General features: G+C 33.5%; 1 protein-coding gene and 1 pseudogene across 4 annotated transcripts in view; one reads left to right on the forward strand and one right to left on the reverse strand.

The window, feature by feature from the left end:
- The window catches only part of LOC118525539 (uncharacterized), a 101,247-nt gene extending 100,405 nt beyond the window's left edge, over positions 1-842 (forward strand). For all 4 annotated transcript variants that reach the window (XR_013450315.1, XR_013450316.1, XR_013450317.1 and 1 more), the window contains one exon: positions 232-842. The gene's annotated coding sequence lies outside the window, so the exon portion shown is untranslated. The remainder of the gene's footprint in view (positions 1-231) is intronic.
- A 12,043-nt stretch (positions 843-12,885) lies between these two features.
- Positions 12,886-13,350, reverse strand: LOC118525538 (transcription factor BTF3 pseudogene; annotated as a pseudogene).
- Positions 13,351-15,068: the final 1,718 nt, after the last annotated feature.

Below are 15,068 nucleotides of genomic sequence, written 5' to 3' on the forward strand. Positions count from 1 at the left end.
TCAGCAAAGAAGAAAAAGTAGCACTGATGTTGATTTAGGAAGATTTAAAGTCATTTTTCTGGCCACAGGGTGAATGCAGCAGCTGAAAATGTGGCTTTCTTTGTGTCCTCTGTGTAGATTCATACATGGCACATGTAGAGGTAGAGTATATAAGAATTTCATAGCCCCCAATGGGCTCCTTAGACAATGTGTCCCTCACCTTTGCCAATATTCCCGTCTGTATCCTTGCAGGTGGTGACCACAAATGTGAGGTGGATTTGTTACTGAGGGTACCATTACTTCTACCACCAGCTTCACCAAAACAATGACACACTCTTCTTTATGCTTGGCGATGCCTCTCTTTCCTGTGTTGCAGTGGACACCTCCCGCAGATAAGAAATGCTTAACTGAGAAATGCTCATGTTGGGATATCATCGATGAGACTTTAATTTGGGCATGGTGACTGTTTCCCTTGCTGCCACTTGACTCAATCCCAGGAGCCTCAGTAGAGGATATATTATTGCACAAGAAACTCAAAATGGTGGAATTGCTCAGTGCTCCCATAAATACACATTTATAATTTCCATTTGCCATATGGTAAAAATTTTAAATAGGATATATTAAAAAGAAACTGCACAGTTTTTTTTTTCAAAAATTCAAAGCATATTTAAATATCTAATATATAAATTAAGTGCCCTCCTCTCTCCCAATTCTCTCCCCCAGTGTTTTCTTCTCTTAAGAGAGTTGTGTGCATTCTTTAAGTGGATAGATGCACACACACAGACACACATACACACGAACTATTTTGGGGGGTTCTGGAAGTGGGGCCATATTGTACACATTCTTCTGCAAATTGCCTTTCATTTTACAGTTTTTAATACCCTTTTCTATTTCAGTAATATACATCTGTGTCATTTGTTGAATGACTGCACGACTGTTTTGTAGATGAAATATAATTAAATGTTATAAGCATTTCTCATCCATAGATATTTGTTAGCACAAAATTTCTGTGCAATGAACCTCCCTATCAACAATTTTGCATTTGTCTATTATATCATAATAAATTACTTAGCAGTTGAAATACTGGGATTAAGGATATGCACATTTCAAATTATTACAAGATTTCCTTAAAATGTGGTAACAACTTTATCTTCAAATGGCAATGAATGAGATTGCCAGCTTTCCCACAACTTCACAGATAATGGATTTTATAAATATTTACATTTTTAGCAAATGTGATAGCCCAAACTATTGTCTTAAATTGTATTTCTTTTGCTTTTGAGTTTGATCATTTTTTTCATATGTTTATTAGCCATCTGTATTCTTTAATTTCCTCTTTCTGTCCAATTTTGGGGGTGGGGGCTTAGTCTTCTGATTTTGAAGAGCTCATTTATTATTGGGGAAAAAAGGTTTGGATTGTCAAGCTTTACAGATATTTTTTATGCACTTTTAAACTTCATTTTTGTTATAAGAATGTGTATGATTGTTATATGTCCAAGTATAACCATGTTTGCTTTTACGGCTTCTGAGTTTCATGTCATTTTGGAAAAAAATATTTATACTGATTCCATAAAACCGTCACCTATGTTAACTTTTATTCTTTTGTCTTTCTTTTATTCAAATTTAAATCATGAGAAATTTTTTTTGATTTGAAATCTTAAAGTTGCCAAGTTATTTGCCATTACTTGCGATTATTTGCCAATAATTGCCCATTTATCTGTAATGCCATCTTGCACATATGCTGTATTCTCATCTGTGACTGGCACCATTTTTGTTCTGTGGGTCTGTGTGTCTCTTCTTCTGCCTCCTGTCTCATGTGTCTTCTCGTTGGAAGAAATTACAGTTTAGACTGCAATTTCATCAACTTTAATAAATTAATTTAGGGGAGAATTTGGTTTTTAATACTATAAGTCTTCCTATCCAAGAACAAGGTATGTCTTTCTTTTTATTAAACAATTTTAATTATTGTTAATATTTTCACTTTGTGATAGAGGTTTTTCTTTCAGTTTATTTTCTCCCTTGATATTTTTTCTACATCTGAAAGTTTTGTTTTGGGGGGTAGGTGTTCACCTTACTCTTTCTCATGACTTTTCAGATTTTGTCTAAGTACATACATACCAAAACCTTTGAAAATACCAATCATTTTGATTCGTTCCTTCCAAATGATCTTGATTTAATTATATTGATAGTGTTCACTGACTGGTACTTTCAGAGCACTTAAATGTGGAACTATTACCCATCTTGATTTAATCAGTTTTTAATGGAATGTTTCTTGGGTTTTACCAGTACATTGTTGCTGGTCTATTACCCAAAAAGACTCCAAGAAAAAAAAAATATAATCAAGAAAAGCTGAGTGTGTTAAACTTACCGCAGCAAGGGAAAACACCATTTTGACAATGTTTAATAGTGTTCTCTAAGTAGGCTTTGGGGTCTGGGCTGATGTGATTTAAGATGGGCTTTTCAAAAAATAGAACGGGTTAAGAATGGACAAAATTTGTCAGGCAGTACTGTAAGGTTGGCAAAAGAGTAACATGATGTGAGTCTAGATAATCAAATTTTTGTCTGATAAATTAGCTGTTTGCCTTTGTGAGTAACATGTTTTTCAATGATAGAAGAGCTATTAGCTTAGATGAGAAATTGTGAATGTATTTATTTGTTTGCAGTTCTATCTGGTGTACAGGACTCTGCTAGGGATGGTATCAGGTCCTAGTCCCAATAGGTAAGTTATTTTGTTTTAGGTGGTCTCAATCATCAATGAAATAGGTGAATTTTAAATTTGAGGTGTTTTTGTGTATCATATTAAGTAAGTCTCCCACCTTATATATATTTGTAAGAAATTTTAATCAGAACCAGGTGGTAGATGTAATAAATGCTTTTTGCATAAACAGTTGTATAATTCTTCAAACTTTTATTATTGTGAAATAATTCTATTATTGAAATTTTCTTTTTTTCCTTAAATGGACAAACCCTATTTGGTATAAAAAAAAGTTTTGCTCTGAATTTACTACTAAATTATGAGTATCTTAATTTGATTTGGACTTTTGGCAAGTATACTATTAAATGAAGTTGATCTGTAATTTTCTTTTCTATATTTGTCATATTTTGATTTCAGATGCTCTGGTTGCATTAAATTAATATTGAGGATTTTCTTTTTTACTCTATTCTATAGAATGGGTTGAAAAGCTTTAGCATTAATATGAAAGGTTAAGTGAACATATCAATTAAATCATTTGAACTCTCCTTTGTTTTTTGTGGTTTGAAGTAGAACTGAGGCTATCTAGAAAATTTTCTCACTTTTTTCTACGGTGATTCCTTATTTTTTGTTTTGCATCTTATATTTAACTTGTTTTCTTCTAGAAAATCACAATCCAAGCAGATTTTCCAACACAGTAACATGAAGTTGTGCAAAATGTTCTTTCATCACGCTATTAATTTCTCATTTCAATTGATATTCCTTTTCATTCCAGTTTTAGTTGTTTTGCCCTGCTTTTTTTTTTTCTTTATTTTAATTAAGTCTGACTCATGGATCTTTAGCAACATTGGCTCTTCCTTTTCCTCTCCCTCAATCAGCTTTTTGGTATAACTTATCAGTCTGTTTTTTTTGATGTTCTAATTTATTTATATATTTTTCTGTAGTCTTTTGTGTTTTTAAAATAAATTCTAATCATGTATAATCCACTTATTTTCACTTGTTTTTGGTAGTGAAAGATTTGCCCTATTGTAACTTTATAAAACTTCTCATTATGAACAGATAAACATGCAGAGTATAAAGAGAAAAGAACAGTAAACTTGTCGACACCAGGAAACCAGGTTCCACCATTATCAACAGTTTGCCAAATTTACTTCATGTTAATTATAAGTTATTTTCAAATAACTTAGAGAAATTAGGAAACTTTTTTCCCAGAATCATTTTAAAAATTATATATTTGTTACAAATAATATATGTTACAAAATTCAAAATTTACAAGAGGATATTCAGTGAAAGGTAATTCAGCTCAATTCTGTCCTTTATAACTACCTAATTTTCCCTTTTTGGAGAAAACTAGTGTTACAGCTTCTTGTTTCTCCTCTCAGACACACAGACACACACACACACACACACACACACACACACACACACACACACACTTTTGTAATGTTCTGTAACTTAGTTTTCTATATTTTTGTACTCTATAAATATTTTACTATTTCTAGGGACACCTGGGTGGCTCAGTTGGTCAAGCATCTGCCTTCGGCTCAGGTCATGATCCCAGAGTCCTGGGATCAAGTCCTGCATTGGGCTCCTTGCTCAGCAGGGAGCCTGCTTTTTCCCCTGCCTCTGCTGCTCCCCCTGCTTCTGTGCTGTCTTTCACAAAAATAAACAAATAAAATATTTTTAAAAAATAGGATAAAGAAGATGTGGTCCATATATACAATGGAATATTACTCAGCCATCAGAAAGGATGAATACCCAACTTTTACATCAACATGGATAGGACTGGAGGAGATTATGCTAAGTGAAATAAGTCAAGCAGAGAAGGTCAATTATCATATTGTTTCAATTATTTGTGGAACATAAGGAATAGCATGGAGGACATTAGGGGAAGGAAGGGAAAAATGAAGGGGGGGAGATCGGAGGGAGAGATGAACCACGAGAGACTATGAACTCCAGGAAACAAACTGAGGGTTCTAGAGGGGATGGGGGTGGGGGGATGGGTTAGCCTGGTGATGGGTATTAAGGAGAGCATGCACTGCATGGAGCACTGGGTGTTATATGAAAACAATGAATCCATGGAACACTACATCAAAAACTAATGATGTATTGTATGGTGACTAACATAACATAAATAAATAAATAAATAAATAAATAAATAAATAAATAAATATAAATATTTTACTATTTCTAGCAGATCAATTCATATCAGTATTGAAAACCTTTTTTAATATTTATATTCTTACACAGCTAACATTTCCATAGTTAAATGCGTAGATCTCAACTATATAATTCATTGAGTTTTCCTAAGTGTATACCCATGTAACTACTACATATTCAGGAATTAGAATCTTTTTCTTACTTGAGAACCTCCCCTACTACCTCCTTCCAGCCACATCTAATTCACATAGGAAACAGTGTTCTAATTTCTATAATAGATGAATTTTGTCTGTTATTGAAATTAATATAAATGGAATCACACAGTGTGTGCCTAGCTCCTTCCACTCATCATAATGATATTAGAATTCATCCATGTTATTCTGTATAAAAGATTTGGAAGATTTTTACACTCTCAGACAGTGCTGTATGATATTTTCATATATCACTAAACTTGGACATTGTCATTCTCTTAAATTTTATCTATTTCAGTGGGTGTGAGGGAGTATCTTATTGTGACTTCAGTTTTCAATGTGATTACTTAAAAAGAGAAACAATTTTTCATGAGGTTAGCTGCCAATTATAAATCTTATTTGGTAAAATTTCTGTTTCTTTTTTCCAAAGTTTATTTTTTTCTTCCAAGTTTTTATTTAAATTACAGTTAGTTAACATTCAATGAAATATTCAATTCAAGTGTAGAATTTAGTGATTCAACACTTATATACAACACCCAGTGCTCATCACAGCAAGTGCATTTCTTAATTCCCCATCACCTATTTAACTCATCCCCACACCCACCTCCCCTCTGCTAACCATCAGTTTGTACTCTATAGTTAAGAGTCTGTTTCTTGGTTTTCCTCTCTTTTCCCCCCTATGTTTTTTGTTTGTTTGTTTGTTTGTTTTCGTTTCTTAAATTCCACATACAAGTGAAGTCGTATGGTATTTGTCTTTCTCTGACTGACTTATTTTCCTTAGTATAATATCCTCTAGGTCTATTCAAGTGGTTGCAAATGGCAAGATTTCATTATTTTTGATGGTTGAGTAATATTCCTTTGTGTGTGTGTGCGAGTGTATATATGTGTCCTACCTTTTTTTTCCTTGTGGTGTTGGTTGTTGTTTCTTCATTTTTTATTTTGAGTTCTCTCTCTTTTTCTTAATGAGCTAAAGGTTTAGCAATTGTGTTTATCTTTTCAAAAAGCAGTTCCTGATTTCATTGATCTGTTCTATGTTTTTTTAAGTCTCTATTTCATTTATTTCTGCTCTAATTTTTATTATTTCCTTCCTTATACCAGCTTTGAGTTTTATTAGTTCTTTTTCTAGATACTTTAGGTATAAAGTTAGGTTGTTTACTTGAGATTTTACTTGTTTCTTTTTTTTTAATTTGAATTTTGTTAGTTAGCATATAGTGCAATATTGGTTTCTAGAGTAGAATTCAGTGATTCCTCACTTAGATACAACTTGTTTCTTGAGGTTGGCCTATATTGTTGTAACCTATCTTTTCATTTTCAAATTGTTTTTGATGCAGACTTCTTTTAAAATAATAATTATATTTTTTATTTTTTAAAACTTAAGAATAATTAACATACATTGTTATATTAGCTTCAGAGGCACAGTGTAATGTTTCAACAATCCTATGCATTTCTCAGTGCTCATCAAGATAAGCATACTCTCAATCTCCTTTATATATTTCACCCATTGCCCATCCACCTTCCCTCTGGCAACCACAGTTTGTTGTCTGTATGAAAAAGTCTGTTTTGGTTTGTTTGTCATTTTTTTTTGTTCATTTGTTTTGTTTCTTAAATTCCACATATGAAGGAAATTGTGTGGTATTTGTCTTTCTCTGACTTATTTCACCTAGTATTATACCCCCAGATCCATCCATGTTGTCACAAGTGGCAAGATTTCGTTCCCTATTCTTATTGAAACATTATTTATAATAGCTAAGATATGGAAGCAACACAAATGTCCATCATAGATGAATATATAAAGATGTGTGTATATATTAACATATACATACACACACACACACACACACACACAGCCATAGATAAGCAGACATTACTAATTTTGATGAAGATCCAGTGTATCCGTCTGATTCTTTCATTTTTAGTGCTTATTATGAACTCACTATTAAATCTTTGCTTACCCCAAGTTTGCAAATATTCTAAGTTTTCTTCTAAAAGCTTTATATTAATAGCTTCACCACATAAGTGTAGCATCTATCTCAAATCATTTTCATGTGTGGTATGATATCAGGGTCAAAGTTCACTTTTTCCTCTTTATTTGTGGTTTTTATTTTTATTTATTTTTTCATGTGCCCTCTTTAATGCCCATCACCCAGTTACCTCATCCCCCCACCCACCTCCCTTTCTACAACCCTGTTTGTTTCCTGGAGTCAAGTTCATTTTAAATGTGTTCTTTCAGTTGTTCCAGAACTATTGACTGAAAATAATTTTTTTAATTTAATTTAATTTTAATTCAATTAGTTAACATATAGTGTAGTATCACTTTCAGAGGTAGAGTTCAGTGATTCATCAGTTATATCTAACACCCAGTGCTCATCACATCATGTGCCCTCCTTAATGCCCATCACCCAGTTACCCCATCCCCCCATCCACCTCTCCTCCAGCAACCCTCAGTTTGTTTCCTATAGTCAAGAGTCTCTTATGGTTTGTCTCCGATTTCATCTTATTTTATTTTTCCCTCCCTTCCCCTATGTCCTCTGTTTTGTTTCTTAAATTGCATATGAGTGAAATCATATGATAGTTGTCTTTCTCTGATTGACTTATTTTGCTTAGCATAATACTCTCCAGTTTCATCCACATCCTTGCAAATGTTAAGATTTCTTTTTTTGATGGCTGAGTAATATTCTGTTATATATATATTACATCTTCTTTATCCATTCATCTGTCAATGGACATCTGGGCTCTTCCATAGTTTGGTTATTGTGGACATTGCTGCTATAAACATTGGGGTGAGGTGCCCCTTTGAGTCACTATGTTTGTATCCTTTGGGTAAATAATAGTAGTGTGATTGCTGGGTAATAGGTTAGCTCTATTTTCAGCTTTTTAGGAACTTCCATACTGTTTTTCAGAGTGGCTGTACCAGCTTGCATTCCCACCAACACTGTAAGAGGGTTCCCCTTTCTCTGCATCTGTGCCAACATTTGTTGTTTCCTGACTTGTTAATTTTAGCCATTCTGACTGCTGTGAGGCGGTATCTCATTGTGGTTTTGATTTGTAGTTCCCCGTTGCCAAGTGATGTTGAGCATTTTGAAAAAAATTTTCTTTTTCTGTTCAATTATCTGATGCCTTGCTTGAAAATAAATTGACTATATATGGATGGATCTCTTTTGAACTCTGTTTTAACCTCTACGTCATTCTTTTTCATTGAAACCTCATAGTAAATCTTGCTATAAGATAGTTTATGTCAAAACCTTTGTTCGTCTATTCAAGGTCTTTTGGGGTAGGGAGCTGATACTAGTATAGTAACACCAGATTTCTTATCATTACCATTTCTCTGATATGTCTTTTAAATCTTTTGAAATCTTTTGGTCCAATTACATAAATATACTTACTGACATATTTGGATTTCTGCCTACTATTTGGCTACTTTTTCCCCCTATTTGTCCTTTAGTTTACTCCTCTCTCCCTGCTTTGCTTCCGTCTTTTGGCGAAGAATTAAATAAATGCGAAATTATTGAATTAATTGAATGTATTTTAGTTTTCCATATCAAGTTGTTTATTTACATTTTAGCTCTACTTTTAAGTATTTTGTTTAGGGGTTCCCATATGGATTATAATATGTAGTTTTAACTTATGATAGTCTTAGAGTTAATATTGTACACTTCATTTATTTTTTTTTTATTTTTTTATTGTTATGTTAATCCCCATACATTACATCATTAGTTTTAGATATACTGTTCCATGATTCATTGTTTGTGCACAACACTCAGTGCTCCATGCAGAACGTGCCCTCCTCAATACCCACCACCAGGCTAACCCATCCTCCCAACCCCCTCCCCCCTAGAACCCTCAGTTTGTCCTTCAGAGTCCATTGTCTCTCATGGTTCCTCTCCCCCTCCGATTCCCCCCCTTCATTCTTCCCCTCCCGCTACATTCTTCTTCTTCTTTTTTTCTTTCTTAACATATATTGCATTATTTGTTTCAGAGGTATTGTACACTTCATTTAAAGTGTAAAAACTTTTAGCAAAATAGTTAAACTTTGTACTCTTTCATCGGTGTTCATCATATTTTATATCTACATATGATATAAAATCTATATGTTAAAATTATCCTTTCCTTTTGATTTTCATCAAAAATTTTTTTAAAATTTTATTTTATTTTATTATGTTATGTTTGTCACCGTACAGTACATCATTAATTTTTGATGTAGCATTCCATGATTCATTGTTTTCATATAACACCCAGTGCTCCATGCAATCAGTATTTTTAGTAAATTGAGAAGATATTTGTATTTACTTATATGTTTATCATTTCTACTTTTTCTTCAGCCTGAAAATCTTCTTTTAGTATTCTGAGTGGAGGTGTATTAACAACAAATTTTCTTGCCTCATATTTTGAAAATATACTTTCATTTTTACTGAATATACAATTATAGGTTGACATTTTTCTCCTTTTAGCACCTTAAGTATGGCATTTTATTCTTTTCTGGCCTCCACTGTTTTTGAGAATATAGCCATCCCTTGAGTCATTATTTATGTTTATTTATTTTATCTGTTTTCCTCTCTCTACTTTTAAGGTTTTTCTCTACTTTTTTTATTTAAGTGTGGTTTTCTTTGTATTTATTCCTGTTTGGTGTTCAAACTTCTTGATGTGTAGACTGACTTCCTTCATGAAATTTGAGATACTTGTGCCCTTTATTTCTTCTAGTTAGTACTTTTTTCCTCCTTACCACTCCTGCTTTCTCATTATAGACTACAACTATACCTCTGTTGAAATACTTTCTATTTTTACACAGATTAGTGATTCTGTGTTCATTTTCTATTTATTTTTTAGAGGTTTTATTTATTTATTTGAGAGAGAGAGAGAGAGATCACAGAGGGAGAGGGAAAAGCAGACTAACCACTGAGCATAGAGCCTGATGTGGGGCTTGATCCCGGGACCCTGAGATCATGACCTGAGCTGAAAGCAGACACTTAACCGACTGAGCCACCCAGTCACCCCTTATTATTTATTTAGAGAGGAAGTGTGGGGAGGGGCAGAGAGAGAATCTTAAGCAGGCTTCACACCTAGCACTGAGCCTGATGCAGAGCTCGATCACACAACCCTGAGATCATGACTTGAGCCGAAATCAAGTGTTGGATGCTTAACTGACCGAGCCACCCAGGTGTCCCTGTGTTCATTTTTTAGTTTTATTTTTTTAATTTAATTTAATTTTATTATGTTATGTTAGTCACCATACAATACATCATTAGTTTTTGATGTAGTGATCCTTGATTCATTGTTTCTGTATAACACCCAGTGCTCCATGCACTACGTGCCCTGTGTTCATTTTTTTAAAAAAAATATGTATTGGTGAGATTTTCCAATTCAGTTATACTTATTGAGCTGGCCTCTGGTTCACAGACTATTTCTTCTCCTTTTTCCAATCTTACTTTATTATTTTTTTTTTACTTCTGTATTTGTCTTTTTTATTTCTAGAATATTCATTTGGCTCACTTTTATAATTTCAATTTATCTGCTTATATTCCCATCTATTCATTCATTATTAGCATATTCAACTATTTTGAACATATTTTAATGAGTTCTTTAAAGTCCTTATCTGTTAATACCACATCTGAGTCATCTTAGGATATGTTTCTATTGACATAAATGTAATTGGAGTCTTGGGAAAAAAAGGACAGAAAAATAATTTAGGATATATGTTGGTTAATAAAAAAGATGTTTTTATCTTTTCTTTCAATGTTTGAAGGCCATATTACTATTATTATTAAAACCTAAAATTATAATACTGTGTTTTTGGTGTTGTAACACATGTAAATATAATCTGTATTACAACAATAGTACATAGGATAGAGCAAGGATGAATGTAACTATAGTAGTGCATGGTTCTTATATTTTACATAAAGCTGTACTACATAAAGTCTATGTGTGATCACTTAAATATGCATACTATAACCATAGAACAAATACTAAAAAGTACAGAGAATTATAGGTAAAAAGCCAATAGCAGGATTAAAATATAAGGATAAAACGGGGCGCCTGGGTGGCTCAGTCGTTAGGCGTCTGCCTTCGGTTCAGGTCATGATCCCAGGGTCCTGGGATCGAGCCCTGCATCAGGCTCCCTGCTCAGCAGGAAGCTTGCTTCTCCCTCTCCCTCTGCCACTTCCCCTGCTTGAGCTCTCTCTCTCGCTGTCTCTCTATCAAATAAATAAATAAAATATTAAAATAAAATAAAATAAAATATAAGGATAAAAAATACTTGGTTTAACCCAAACTAAATCAGGCTAAATATAGAGCGATATATAGAAAACAAATACTAAAATGGTGGACCTAAAGCCAACCATAGTGATAATTACTTTAACTATACTCTTGTTTGTAATTTCCTTGATTGGTCAAATATTGAGTAAAGTGTCTTAAACTTTGTAGTTTTCCTTAAATTTCATGGATCTTGTGCAATTTTTGCTTTACAAAATTTGATGCTATTATATTTATCATTAATGGGGTCAATACATTTTATCTTTAGGTGGATTATACTTTTTTTTTCCATTCTCATTTTATAATCATACCCATTACATAAACCACAGTAGCCCTGAGGACTGCTGGAGAAAAACTTTTTTCTTTTTCTTCTTTTATTTAAATTTTACTTAGTTAATATACAGTGCAATATTGGCTTCTGGAGTAGAATTCAGTGATTCATCACTTAGATACAACACCCAGTGATCATCACAGAAAGTGCCCTCCTTAATACCCTTCACCCACCTATCCCATCCCCCCACTCACCTCTCTCCATAAACCCTCAGTTTATTCTCTATCATTAAGAGTTTCTTATGGTTTATTTCCCTTTCCCCCTTCCCATATGTGCATCTGTTTTCTTAAATTCCACATATGAGTGAGACCATATGGTATTTGTCCTTCTCTGACTGGCTTATTTCTCTTAGCATAATACTCTCTAGCTCCATCCACATCATTGCAAATGGCAAGATTTCATTCTTTTTGATGGCCTAGTAATATTCCATTGTGTGTGTGTGTGTGTGTGTGTGTGTGTGTGTGTGTGTGTAACATCTTTATACAATTTCAGTGGACATTTGTGCTCTCTCCATAGTTTAGCTGTTGTTGATAATGCTGCTATAAACATTGAGGTGCATGTACCCCTTTGAATCTATTTTTTCATTCTTTGGATAAATACCTAGTAGTGCAATTGCTGGCTAGTTCTATTTTAACTTTTTGAGGAACCTCCATACTATTCTCCAGAGTGGCTACACCACTTTGCATTCCCACCAACAGCAAGAAGGTTCCCCTTTCTCCTCAACCTCACCAACACCTGTTGTTTCCTGTGTTGTTAATTTTAGCCATTCTGACAGGTGTGAGGTGGTAACTCATTGTGGTTTTGATTTGTATTTCCCTGATGATGAGTGATGTTGAACATCTTTTCATGTGTCTATTAGACATCTGGTTGGAGAAAAGTTTTAAAACATGAGAACTTTATACCACCTTTGTTACATTATACTGCCATTTAAAATCTTTAATCAAATTTCATCAAAGTTTACCAGCTATATTACATGCTGTGATTAGCTTTCTATAAACAACTTTGCTTTCTGTGTACAAATCAGCGTCAATGAAAAAATACATATACTAGGTAAAGATCTTTATTAACCTTGTTTCAAACTTTATCCTCAGGTTTCTTCAGCTTAATTAACTGCAAAGAATGAATTGTGTATAAGCAAAAACTGAAAAGAGTTGCAGTGTCCAAGGGGTTTGGGCTTAAAATATTAGAGATCTAGATCCATGAACAAAATTTTAAGAAGCACGCATATAAAATAGCAGTTCCCAGTAACTTCTTCAAGTTTTATCTTCTTTAGAAGTTGACTCAATTCAGTTTGCCTCATTCTTGGAAGCTTCATCAAAATTCTCCACAAGATCTGGAACTTCATCATCATCATCCTCTCTGGTAGCAAGTGGTGCTTGTCCATCCATAGATTCTTTGGGCAGAACTTCAGTCAGTCTTCTTAAACTAGTCTGACTATCTGCACCAAGTTGGTTTAAGATACTGGGTAGTATTTCTGTCAGCTGCTTTGTCTCAGCATGGCCTGTAATGGTGAAAGTGTTCACTTCCAGGGATGCCTGAACTTTAGGATTGTTTAAGTGGATCACTGTTCTTTGGTTTGTGAACATATTCACTTCAATACCAGATATTATTTGCTCTGAACTTCGTTAAGGAGAACTGAAGTTTTTATCATCTGCTGTAGCTGTCCTATGAACCACCTTCTTCTTTTGGGGAGCAGTTCTCCCACCAAAGTGCACATGTGTTTGCAGTTTGGGGAGTTTCTCCTGGTTCATAAGTTTATTTCATCTTGTTTGAGTGGAAATGGGACCATGTGGAGGACTAGGGTTGGTACTCAGGGAGTCTCGTGCAGACTAGCTGAGATTAGATGCACGCCCATGGGGATGCATGAGGGCATCTGTGGATCATTTTTTTTTTTTTAAGTGTGGAGCCTAATGTGGGGCTTGAACTCATGACCCTGAGATCGAGACCTGAGCTGAGATCAAGAGTCAGCCACTTAACTGATTGAACAACCCAGGTGCCCGGTGTGGATTATACTTTTGATCAGGAGTAACTGTCTTATTTTTCTGTTAAAATCTCTTTTTAGTCTCAGACTTCTCTTTTTTTAATAAAACATTTTTGTGTTGTTTTTTAAAATTTAACTTTTAATACTAGATAATATAACTTATTCTTCTTACATAACAGGCAGTATTGCTTTTATTTGCCTTTGCCATTTTGTAATTATTCTTTTTTAAGTGATTTGTGATATTTCATTTTACTTTGTTTTTATATAACTTGTGTTTCCACCATTCTTTTCATTTAGGAAATATGTTACTTGTGTGTTTTGATTAGTTTATGTTACTTACATATCTTTAAATTATATGGTGAAACAAATTTTTTTGTTTGATCAACTTAATAGAGGCTTCCTTGTTTGAAAGAAGAAAATAACACATGCCTACAAATTCCTTATTCATGTAATAAAATAGTGAGTATGATAAATGTTTTTATTGCACACATATAGTGTAGATTCTGTGCTCAAATGTTTATAAACCTTGTATTTAAAAGAAACTTCCAATTACCCCAGAAGATATATATTAGAATATTATAAATTTGACATTATATATGTATATATACATAATATATGCATATATGTATATATATTATATGCCTAAATAATGAGAACACTCAAAGTGCCTTTGTCATATTGCTCTTTTGAATAGTGAATGACTTTATGTAAATAAAGCAGCTTGGAAAGTTTGGGACATAATGCTGCCATGCACAGATGCTGGGGACAACAGCAATAATAGTCATTGTAGTAACTGGTTGAGGCAATATTTGAATCCAGATATATCTTAACTGTATAATTGTTGGCTTAATCATTATACCTTGATGCTCTCCACACCGTAGCTTCACTTTGTTGGCATAACCAGAAATTTTAAATCCCATTGTCACACAATACATTTGTACAAATTCATCCAGTTACAGTATCTGTACAACTACATTAATCACACAAAGTCAAATTATTAAAATTATTTCATTATTCTGCTTTGCAGCACTAGATACCTTATTATCAACAATTAATTACAATATCAAAGAGAATTTGATTGTCACCTCTTGCTCCATGGCACCACCTTCATATCACTATTTTATCTCTCTCTCTTTTTATTAGTATTATGTTAAAAATTGTTCAAGAAGCACTCCGGAAATGACATCATTTCTAAGCCTTGTTAGCTCTTCTGTGCTTTTTCTCATAATTCTCTTATCAATCATATGTCTCAGTTATAAATGAAAGATATACAACACAATATCTTAAAGGAAGGCAAAGGAATTCATAAGCTTCTATAACCACGATGGGTCTAACTTCAGTCTCAGAGGAATACAGGAGTTTGACCTATAAAAGAATCTGGCCTTGTGCTCTCTTTCCATCTCTTAGCTCTATGTTTCTTGGCTTTGCTTAATTCTACGTATTTTTTCTTCATGTGATTGGCAAAAGGGTAATTTGAAGATATAAATG

Source organism: Halichoerus grypus, chromosome 8 (genome assembly GCF_964656455.1).
Source record: "Halichoerus grypus chromosome 8, mHalGry1.hap1.1, whole genome shotgun sequence".
Lineage (NCBI taxonomy): Eukaryota > Metazoa > Chordata > Mammalia > Carnivora > Phocidae > Halichoerus > Halichoerus grypus.